Here is an 11,861-nt window from a genome sequence, read left to right on the forward strand (position 1 = left end):
TCAGTGGCCCTTCCCCCATGTGGGGGAAGAAAAAGTGAAGCTCAAATGAGCGGTTTAAGTATAGGTGCAGTAATGGCCAGCCGGGATTGCTGAGCGCCTTAGAGACCTTTCCTGTGAACCCAGACAAAGGTGAAGAGAAGGCCAGTTTAAGTTCAGCTTGTTCCCCGGCGAGCAGCTCCACTTCTTCTTCAGCTGGTCTCTGGTTTGATATTTTCCAGAAGAAAGGGAGGCTAAGTGAGGGATGCTTGTTTCAGCTACAGCGGAGTGGGCATCGCCCGACACAGGCACAGCCTGCCCTTCTCTGCCACCACTGCTGACACTTCCCATCTTCTTCCCGTTTTCCAGCGTTACCTGCATCCGACACCGGCCTCGGCGGCGGGAGGCTCAGACCCCTGCCCGGCTGCTGCCCCCCCGCCTCCAACCCCGCCACCTCCCGCCCCGCAGAAGTGTCGCTGGAGGACTTGGGGTGGTTGGAGTGTTCTCAGGGGTGCTGCTCTGCCCGTCTAAGGGGAGACAGAGGTAGAAGAGGTTCCCGCAAGCTCAGGGAGAAGGGGAGGGGAAGGAGCGCGGAGGGCGAGCTGTGCCAGTCGTGCGCGGCCAGGTGCGGCGGGGGACCGCTGCCTCTCCCGGGCGAGGGACAGCACTCGGCGCCAGAAGCCGCTACAGAGGAAGGTCCTGTCCCTGGATTTTTCTTGAAGAAGCGGCACATTTCCTCTTTGCACTTTTTGGAGCAAAGGTTGCTCTAGACCCGGGAAAACAGATCCTCTCCCTGCCCCCCGCCGCCTGCATCTCCGTTTGCTGGCGTTCAGGCAACTTGTTTATAACTATGCCTTAAAAGCACTGAATGCCTTGGGGGAGGGAAAAAGAGAGAGAGGAAAAAAAAAAAAAAAAAAAGAAGGAACTCTCGGTGTCTTTTAAATGAAAGACACATGCACCATTGTTGAAGCCTGCAATCAGCTTTTATTCCAATAAATGTCCCTCTTTAAAGGCAGCTATTAAACTCCGGGGGAGCCAAGGACAAGGAGCATCTCCTGTGCCCGTAAAAACAAACCAACCCCAAGCGTTCCCAGCAGCAGCAGGGCTTTTTCCAGGGAGGCTGTAGGGAGCGCCGGTGCCCTCCCGCGGGGACACGCGTGTCCCGCTAGCAGCCAAGAGCCTCCCCAGCGGCGGCGCGACTCGCTCCCTGCTGGCTGCCTCGCACTCCCTCAGCTACCCCCGCCCTGGCCACCCCGGCGGGGCGGGCGGTGGAAGCGCCGTCGTCGGCTAGGGATCAGGCTCGGGACAGGCTACGCGTCTTCTGTGCTGCTCCTTCCCGCCCCAGCTCCGCTGACAAAGACAGAGCCCTCCCGCAACATCTTCACGCCCGCAGTGACTCCATTCGCTTCTCGCCTTGGCTTTGCAAAGCGCTCCCTGGCGAATTTACCGCCGGGGTTTATATATATGAGCTAACAATATCTGAGTGTTAAAGGTGGAGAGTGACAGAAATTATATCCGGAGCTTAAAATAAATCTCTCTTCCCCAAGAAAATAAATAAATAAACAAACAAATAAATAAATAATAAAAGAAGTGAGTTGTTCCACATCATTGTTACCTCCAGGGGCCAAATTCTGCTCTCATTTAGCTCTGTGCAACCCAGCTGACTTCAAAAGGAAGGAAAGATGTAACCTAGGGGAGAATTGGCGCCACGTATGGCTTTCGTTCCCCTTAAAAGCTTGAAAACAGAAAGCTGACTTCACCTGACTAAAACCATTTAAAAGGAGTTGGACAGATCCCGGGGGACAAGGAGGCAAAGGAAAAAAAAATAAAAAAAATAAAAAATAAAAAAAATTCCTGTGCTGAGGTGAGACAGCCTTGAAAAGCATCTTTCTTCGGGGACTGCCTCACGCCGCCAGGCAGCCCGGTTATTAAGAGCTGCGTGCAGATGTGCCGCTGTGTTTCCAGAGATGGAGTATCTCCTAAACCTTCTGTGAAAGGGTGTTATGTGTGATGGAGAGACGTTTCGTGGCCAGAGGTGGTGTGAAGGCGCTCGCCCCTGCAGTGCATAGGAGCTCCTCGGGGGAAGCCTGTCCCTGGAGATAAGCCGGGCGCTCCCTCCGCCCGCGGGGCTCTCCTGCGGGGAAGGCGGGTTGCCTCCCCCCTCCGCTTCGCATTCCATTCCTTCTGGAGATCACAAGTTACAGACCCGAGAGTAACAATGAGGATCCTGCACAAACCTCAAGCGTCTTGCTGCCGTAAAGGGAACGGATTTAGGGAAAGAAACGCTCGGGTCCGGTTCGGGACCCGCCCTGAACGAGGCAAACGGCCCCAGGGAGATTAGGGGGTGTCGGTACGGGATCCCCAGTTGATGCTGCTGCGGCGGCTCTGGATGGCACTTTCCAGCAGAAACAGTGAGCCTGCATGTTTGAGGATCTCCTCAGCAGCTCTCCTCACATCCTTGCGTTTGTTTAAATAAACTGCGAACGGCGTCTATACGGGCTAGCATCTCTCTTCCGAATGCCCGGGATTCCTCATCCTCCCTTCCCTCCTCCCCATTTATAATAGCAACTTTTAACTATGGATGTCTGGGCCACAGAGAATGTATTTTTATTTTTCAATCTGTTTCACATCAACAACTCTCTCCAGAAAAGTTACAACACGAAATTTATTTAGGGACTGAATGGGAAGAAATCAGCTCTACCGGGGACTGGGCTAAACGAATTTTGGGGATCTTATTCGCTTCCCACACTCCAGTTATCCTGGGAAAAGGAAGGGGAAGTTATGAGGACGAGAGCTGGGTGTTCCTTCAGGGAGGCAGCCCCGCAGCGAGAGGCAGTTGAGGGCTGGCAGCGGGAGAAGACGGGGAGCGATGCATTTCCTTGGGTGGGATCGGGTAAGCCAGCAGCCGCGGTAGTAAGGAGGGTCCGTGAAATATGAAAAGAACTGTCTGCCTCGAAAAACAGGTGCTCAAACGGTTCAGTATTTCCACATATAGAAAAGACTTCTGTTTTCTTGGCTGAGGCTTGTTCCTCGTTTCACGTTCAGATCCACAGATTTCACTGAGCTGGGTTCAGGAGTTAGGCTGCAGGGAGACCCTCCTAAGAGCCCAGCGCCCCTGTTTCCGTCCCCCGGTCCTGGGAACGAGCGACCTGACCCGCGGAGGCGAAGAAAGGTGTAAAAAGATACTCCGCGACTCGCTCCACGTCTCCCTCCCAGCGGAATGTGACAAATTGCAAATTACAGATTCAAAATCTAGCTTGGCTAAGTTATAATTTTCCAGACATCCTGTTTGTGAGAAGAGTCATGTGAAGTATTTTCACTGCCAGCAAACAAAATATGTGCAGTGCATCTCAATGAACACTGAAAGAAGTCAAGTTGAGAGCTTGGCTGGACCTTTTCCTTCAAGTATCTTAAGCATCACTATCCTAATACCTAAAAGTAACGCTTGTGTTTCGGATCTCTGCAGCCAGGCTGCCAAAGGTACCTATCCAAGCATCCTTTAACGAACTTTGTTCCTACAAGGCACTTTTTCTTCACCTAGGAAAACAAATAAAACCGGTTCTGGTGTGGGGAGGTACCTCGCAGATTTTCCGCTCGGTGGGGAAGCGTTAATTGGCATAATTGTCTAGAGTGACTGTACCCAAAACCCGGGACCCGTGTTTTCAGAGATGAGTGAAAGTGTAGGAGCAAATCGACCGTTCTCCTCCTCGGTGGTTTAACGTTAATTCCGCGTGGGCAGGGAACGAGAGCGCTGAGCCCTCTCATCCCGCGCAGGGAAAGCGATGGGTCGTTTCTCATTAGGCTGGGCCCGAGCCCAGAGCCTTTCCCAGCCAGGCTCGAGGTTCAGAGGCTCCCAGACTTTGTCCACAAACCAGTCAACACGTAACGACAGCTATCATTTCACGGTTCCTGCAGTTTGGCGCTTTGACAGTACCTCAGCTGTTTGGGAGGTTTCCTGTGTAACACCTGCCCAGATAAAATGCAGATTTCATGTGCCTCAAAGGCATATTCAGGAGGAAGACAAGAAACCGTGAACGGGAAGGTTCTCCCGTCCCATTCCGCCCGTTGGGGAAGAGGGACTGGTGTCAAAGCTCGACGAACCTCGACAATTTTCTTCTAGCAACACATAATGACCCTTCTTAAACCGTCTAACGTTTCTTTCAACACAAAACGGAGTGAGATAATATTTAGTGTGTGGATTTAATCTTAGCCCCATAGGAAATCTCAGCAGAGATGCTCTGTGTAAGCATTAATCTCTTATCTTGATCTAGTTCAAATTATAATGAATCCTACTTACATATGTACTATAAAAACAAATCCTACAAGAATTTGACCTATGTTTTATTGGGCTGCTATTGTAGCCCTTTACCAAGTTCAGAAAGGATTTGAAAGTTGGGCCGCGGACTCAAAGCCCCATGAATTTTGGCGCAGTCAGGAAGACAGATCTGCCTCTAAAGATGCTTTTCGGATCCGACTTCTTTTGCTCCGAAGCTGGAATAAGAGTAGGCTAGAGTAGGCTGCGGGTTTCCACACGAGACCGTAGGAGAGGCAGACAGAGCCCTTCTTTCCACTCAGCCAGGGATGGCTCCGCTCCACCCGCCTTGGCGAGGGCAACCCTGATGGCTGGCTTAGCCGAGCGGGCAGGGACTCCTGCAGCGGGGTCTGCCCTCTGAACGCCAAACCCTCCCCCTCCCCGGCTCCTCCGTGCTTTCCAACAAATTATAGAGACACACGCAAGGCGAACTACAAACAGAGCAAAGAAACAGATGCCTTAGGATCAAAATCCAAACGCCAAAACCCTCACTAGTAGGTTACACAAGTGGGTCACGGGTGAACATTTGCTTCTCCCCTCTCCCCGGGAATTAATTTACCCCAGAGGAGGTGATTCAGAGTTTTAAGTGTAGATGTCTAACTAAATAAATCTGGTTTGCTTTTTTCCTTTACCAGCGACTCCTCGCTCTCCCACGCCGAACTGGCTGGGCGCTGGCTGTAGAGTGCTGAGCATCAGCACGCGTCTGCGAAGGAGCAAACCAAAAGCAAAGCCCTCCTTGGCGAGTCACACGTCTTCCCTGCTGGCAGCTTGATTAATATTAGGATCAATCCGAAAATATACGATTTACATTACCGGAGCGATCCCGAGGCTCTGAATATATCGAGGGGCCTGGAGAGTGTGTGTGGTGGCGGCCTTGTCATCTCAGATGAATTATTTTTTTCTAAGGCATGAAATATGGGTCGACATTCTGGTTTCTAAGCACGAAGCTAAAGGAAGGTGTGAGACAGAAGGGACAGGGGCTAAAAAATAGATCCCTGTTCAAGCTAGAGGATGCAAACAAACGGATGCATTGAGCTGCTTTGACAAGGACTGCCAGTTTCCAAGGCTAGCTCTTTTGAAAGAACTTTTTTTTTTTTTCCTTTTTTTAATGTGATGTGTGCTTGATCAGATTAAAAATGTGTAGTTCAGCGATGCTGAAAGCCACAGAGCAATTTTATCCCGGTCTTTCAGCACCCGGCTCTGTACAGTCTCAGTCTTATTTTGTCCTTTGTTGAGAGCTGCCCTTACCTTCTGAAACGCACGCCTGCATTAAGGAACACCTATCCCCCAGTCTTTAGACTTTCTGCCCTTCCTACCTAAGACGGCTAGATGAATACAGAAAAGGACTTAATGGTTAACCGATACACTACTAATATTTCATCCACAGGCCTCCTCCTCTTCCTCCCCTTTTAAAACTTCAGCTCTTGGAAAAACAACATATTTTAAGCTTTCCACGCAAATATTGATATTGGCAAATAAAGCCAGCCCCTAGACTATGGTTAGAGACAGTCTTCTTTTTCTTTCTACCCCGGTCAATCAAAATTAATCCACTGTATTACAAATTGCCTCGGAATATTTCACTTTTCCTGACAAAACGCGTATCTGGCATATGTGGCCGAGAGAGTGGGACCTTTTCCCCAGCACGTTGGTGCGGTGACTGTTTCTAGGGGGTACCAGGCAGCGGTGGGCGCTGGGGAGAGGGCATGACCCAGCAGGAAAGTCCCTTCTTCGCGCCTTCGTTTGTGCTGGGGCAAGGGAGGTGGTTTCAAGTGATCAGGTAAAGCAGAGGTGGTGCAAGCGTGAATCTTCGCCTCGTCTCCCGCCCTCCAAGAGAGAGCAGGTCGCCCTCTAGATCACTTGCCACCACAGGCAGCGAATCCCTCCCGAGCAGCCGGGTGGAGGCTCCGAGTTTAACCTAGCAGATGGCCAGGCTGCACATCACAGTAACACAAAAACCTCCCAAAACATTACCTGCAACTCAAAGCGAATGAAAACAGCATCAACATGAAGGAGCTCCATAAAATGCAGCTTTTTTTTTTTTTTTTTAAAATTGATTTTTTTTTCCAGACTAAAGTCGCAGAGAAACCAATGGGGCTGAACCCGCAATGAAAATTGAAGCCGTTGCGCATAAAAACGGGAAAAGACAGTGTGCAACGACCTAATACCCCCAGATCGCTCTGTGACCCCCCCATCCGGAGGATGGGTAAGGGAGGGTGGGGGGTGGTGCGAAGCAGCGGTAGTTTGCGCGGGCGCCGTAAAATAAACTACTACGGAAGAGAAAAAGCCACCAGAAATTAACACTTATTGGGACTGCGTGGTCGATGTATCCTCTCCTTCTCTCCTGTCGCTCTAGCCCTGCTATTTTATTCCCTGCGGCACACCTTTTTCTCTCGCATTAAGGAAATAGTAGTTTAATTGCTGTAGAACTGTATTAAATCACATGAATGGCAACATATTAGGCAAATTAGAGCTACGCTTACGGCTGACTTGCCTTCTTGCAATGAATAACCCCTCGAATCTGCCCTGATGGTGGCAGAAAACGTGATTTTCAAGGGACAGTTCTCATCTAATGACCAGAATGTGGCAGGAAGACAGAACCTATTTTATGGTTTTACGTTCTCTTTTCAGAGCGTGTCTCATAAGCACAGAAAATTAAGCTGACTTAAAGTAGAGGCATTTATCGTTTATTAGAATTTTAACTAAATAGCTATTGCAATCTCTCCTAAAGAGCTATTTGTACCTCAGGATATCTGTTGTGCACATTGACTGTGTCTCAGCTCAGTGATGGTACTTATATGCATTCAGGTTTGAAGCAATGCCTGATGAAAAAAATAAAGCTAACCTCTGGTTTCTTTCAAATCGACTAAGCAACTAAGAAATGGTTGCTAACTCAAAAAAAATCTATCTATCAAACAAGTGAAGATCGGGAGAGGAACAAATGCTAGTCCTTGGCAGCGAGGTATGTGTTAACCTGTTGTGTCATCACCTATGTCATCAAAATTATGAAGCAAGTCCATCTGTGCTCATAAAGAACAATCCATTTGTCCAGCTGCCCTGCAAATAATAGTGTAGTTCATAATGTCATCCATTTTAACTTCCAGTTTTTTTAAAGATGGCCAGTCTGTGGCAGTTACACAATATTTCTAGTAAAAATATCTGAAAACCCATTTGCCATCATGGAACTTCATGAATGCCTTTCCAGCAGGGATTTTAGAGCTTGAAAAGCCTCAGCACAGCTTGGCCTCCAGAAAGTGCCTTGAGGATGGATCCAAACACATGTGGTCAGGACCTTCCTGTCCACCTTTGCCTTTAAAACAAGGGAAGCAGTTCTCCACAATACTCAACAGCTGCTTTAGACTGATCTATATGGTTGCTTGCAGGCCATACCTATGGCTCTTGCCCTACTCTGGCACATTTTTCTGCCTCTGTGTGAGAAGAAAGAGGTGTTCCGTTCCTACTTAATCACAGCTACAACCATGATAAGTTGGCATCTCCCTTTGATATCTGTATCATCTATATCATCTATATCTATACATATCTATCTATCTATATCTATATCTAATCTATAATCTATAATCATCTCTCTATATCATCTACCTATATGTCACATGAGCTTTAATGAGTGCTGCAGTATTCCACTGTGGGCCAAGATTTCCATTCCCTAAGACCTTATGCAATGATGAGATCAGCCATTGACTGTGATTTGTCTGCTTTCCAGAGGCTACTGGTCAAAGCTCCTATGCTTTTCGCAACTCCAATAAAAATAAAATTAGTTAATTCATTTTTCACTTATGGCTGTAAAAAGAAATAAACAAAATAAAGTTTACTGTTTTCTTTCTCCTTTCCCTCTCCTCCCTCCCAGCTAGTACAGCTAAGTACAAACAGCTTGGATCTCAGATGTGATATCAGGCTACTCAATCTTTTATAATATGGTTGAGTTTCTTTCCTAACTTCTTGGGGCCATGTGGTAACAGCTAATTTTGTATGCTTTTCTAATTAAAGAAAAGCACATTAAGAGAGTGCAGTGTCACAGAAAATTAACCTAGCTTCTGCTAATGCTAACAGGAATAATTTCAGTGTGTACCAAGAAAAGACCCTACCTCCACAAATATACGTTGCCATTATCATGATTGGAGAACAAGTTTTATGAGGAACAGCTGAGGGAACTGGAGTTGTTTAGTCTGGAGAAGAAGAGGCTCAGGGGGGACCTTATCGCTCTCTACAATCACCTGAAAGGAGGCTGTAGTGAGGTGTTCCCAAGTAACAAGTGATAGAACAAGAGGTAACAGCCTCAAGTTGCACTAGGGGAGGTTTAGGTTAGGTATTAGGAAAAATTTCTTCACTAAGAGGGTGAACAGGCATTGGAACAGGCTGTCCAGAAAAGTGGTGGAATCACCATCCTTGAAAATGTTAAAAAAATGTGTAAATGAGGGCCTTAGTGACAGGTTTGGTGGTTGACTTAGTAATCCTGGAGTAGAGGTTGGACTTGATCTTAAAGGTCTTTTCCAACCTAGTTGGTTCTATGATTCTATATGACAGTAAAATCAGAAATATTCCTCATAGTTCCTAGTGGGAGACCAAGTGGCAGTTTTTCACCCATGTGTCTGAGGCCAGATTTGGACACCACCTGTGACATGTTTAAAAAATGTGAACAGTGTGTATAGCAGACACTTCTTTAATAAAAGCATGTTTGAATAATCGGTTATTAATAATTATTTATAGTCAAAATGTGACACTAACTCACCCTGCACCAAAGCAACGTCTATGCTATAGATACATGGGCTTCCTGCAATTTGCAGATCTGTTAAAACAATAAATCTGAGCAATAACCTTTTGAGCCAGCAAGGTTACTGTTAAAGTGTCTTAACATGTGAGTAGGAAAATTTGCCCCTTATTCAGTGAGAAACACTCCCTTAGGGTGTTTTCTCATTAGGATGTTTGCTCATTCAGGTTTGGGTAATCTGAGCACCATTAACACCTCTTTCTCATTCAGAACATGCATTTTGATGAGCACTTTTTTTCTGTTGCAGGAGATAATGATGATCCTAACACCACCGTTTAAAGACCAAGGGTTTAAGGAATTGCTGTGCAGACCTATAGGTAAGTTGTGCAGGAAAAGACACTCCATGGATCCATCCAGCAGAGCTGCAAAAAGCTTTTCAATTCGATTTAGCGAATGACACCCATCAAAGGATCAATGCATAAATGCACCTCGGTTGTTTCATTCTTAATTTTGAATGAAGGCTTTTCTACATTTCTGAGAAGGGAGCTTCATACATTTGAGACATATTTTTTAAAGAGCTTATTCCCATGAAGTCCCTCCTGCTTCATGTTAAAGGATCTACAGGGAACAGAAAAAAGTATTGAAATGATGATAGTGAGAGGTGAAGAGGTCTGGAGCACCACAAAGGCAGTAGCACGTCTAGAAACATGCAGTTTAGGGGCTTTGTGATGCAGGTTTTGCTGGGCTGTCACTGTTACTCACAGCCACTCCGCCACCAGAACAGATTGCCAGAGAAATGTACTTTTAAGTGTATGTTCTTGTCATAAATGGGAATTGCTCTGTTGACGGAGGGGATAAAGAAAAGAAGGGAAAAGAAAAAGAGAAAAAGAAAACGAAGAAGAAAAAAGAGACAATGAAAAGAAAAAAAGAAAGGATGAAACACTTTCTGCTTTGCAGAGTATGGCTTGAAAAATTCATGTCATAAATATATCACCCTGTGCAACATTCGTGTTACCTCTGACGTTACACACTATAAGATGTGACTATGAACAGCAGACATTTGCCCAGATTTAGGGTTGCTTCACCCTGTTCCTCAAAGGAATAAGGTCTGTCTGCTAGCTTGAACAGAAGTTGCACCTTGCACATTTATCCATATTTGACTAGACACACTCTACTTTCAACACTGCAATTCTTTAAAAAATGCGTCGGATACAATAAGACATCAACCTTTCACACATCTCAATATCATGTAATGAAAACAGCAACATGTTTTGGCATACTTTATAACTTAATTTCTGTTGGGTATACTGGTTAATCTATGCGTAACAGTATCAATTTACGGAACAGCAGACTAACTATGTTAACGAACCTGAAACAGTATATCAGTGAATATAGTTAGTTTTGCAAATTGTACATTAAAAAGCTACTATTTTGTCTTTTCAAAACAAAATGTTTTTTAAAATGTTGCCAAAACATTTTATTCAGGCTTGGAGGTATTTCTCACTTAGAAACACCTGGAAAGCAAAAGAGATCAGGTATGAAGAATTTTACACAGTTGATCTTTTTGTGGATATAAAGGTAGATATAGATGATACAGATACGTACAGATTTATGAAATATGAAATATAATTCTCTTATTTACAGTTGTGATGATCTGCAGTATGTTACGGACACTCTAGGCAAACAATAATCTGCAAGAAGTGCTAAACTGTGAACTGCTTGATTTTGTATTTTGATCTCCAGTTAACACTTGTAATGGTGGAGAATCTATTTACTGACTGCACTGCCACATACGGTGGCCAGCATTTTGAACTAACAAAGTTTTCCCTACAAAACTTATATCCTTGCTAATACAATTGAAATTTTAAAGAAAAAGGTCCAGTCTTCGGTGATGACATTTAAAAGTCATTATACAGCAAATCTGGAAATCAATTTTAATGCTTGCAATATACATTGGGAAACTAACTAGATAACATAAACACCTAGTGATATTTTATACCTTGCTGACAACCACAGCATTTCTATAGCCAGGCCGAGCAATCTTCTCTGACCATCATTCTTCAGAAAGGTAGAGAAATCTTTTCTGAAGTAGGCTGCCCTGACTTTTCAAAAGTAAAATGTTAAACATGCAAAAAAAGTAAAATGTTGAAAAACCCTAAAATCAGCACACTGATTCAAATGAGGTTTTCAATGAGGTCAATCATCTTTTAATATGAATGTAAATGCAAGTATTCACAAAAATGAGATAACTCTTTCAATCCATAGTCATATGTATGTTAGCATAAAAAGCACCTCACAAAATAATGTCATATTTAAGTACATATTTAAAACAGCCACAGTATTAGAATTTATATTCTTTACTGACTGAAGTTTCTGGCTCCATTAACCTCCCTGCTTCTCTCAATCTGTTGCAGGTTGAGGCTTCACAATATTGCAGAAGATAGAGGAGATACCAAAGACAGACTTTCTAGATGCAATTAGCAACTTCTACCCTCAAAGTGGAAAACATTAAAATAATGTTAGGCTTTGAAATCAAAGAGCATTTTCTGTCCTGTATGTTGATGGACAAAGCATTCAGTAGAAGTAATGAGTCAGATACCTATACACAGTTGATACAGTGTTTCTTTTCTTTCTCTAAGTCTTGTTGTACCACGAAACTTTCACACACAGATCTGGAGGAGTCTGGCTACATGAACAAAGTAATTTGGGTTAACAGTGTCATGTAGATGTAATGTTATATTACTCCAGAACAAAATGAGAACTTAGTAAATTTATTTTTTTCCTTAAGCCTCTATGAAAATGTTAGAAGTCTTTGAAAGTATAAGACTATAAACAGGTTGCTTTAGCATA

This window comes from Psittacula echo, assembly GCF_963264785.1.
Source record: "Psittacula echo genome assembly, chromosome: 1".
In the NCBI taxonomy this organism is placed as follows: domain Eukaryota; kingdom Metazoa; phylum Chordata; class Aves; order Psittaciformes; family Psittacidae; genus Psittacula; species Psittacula echo.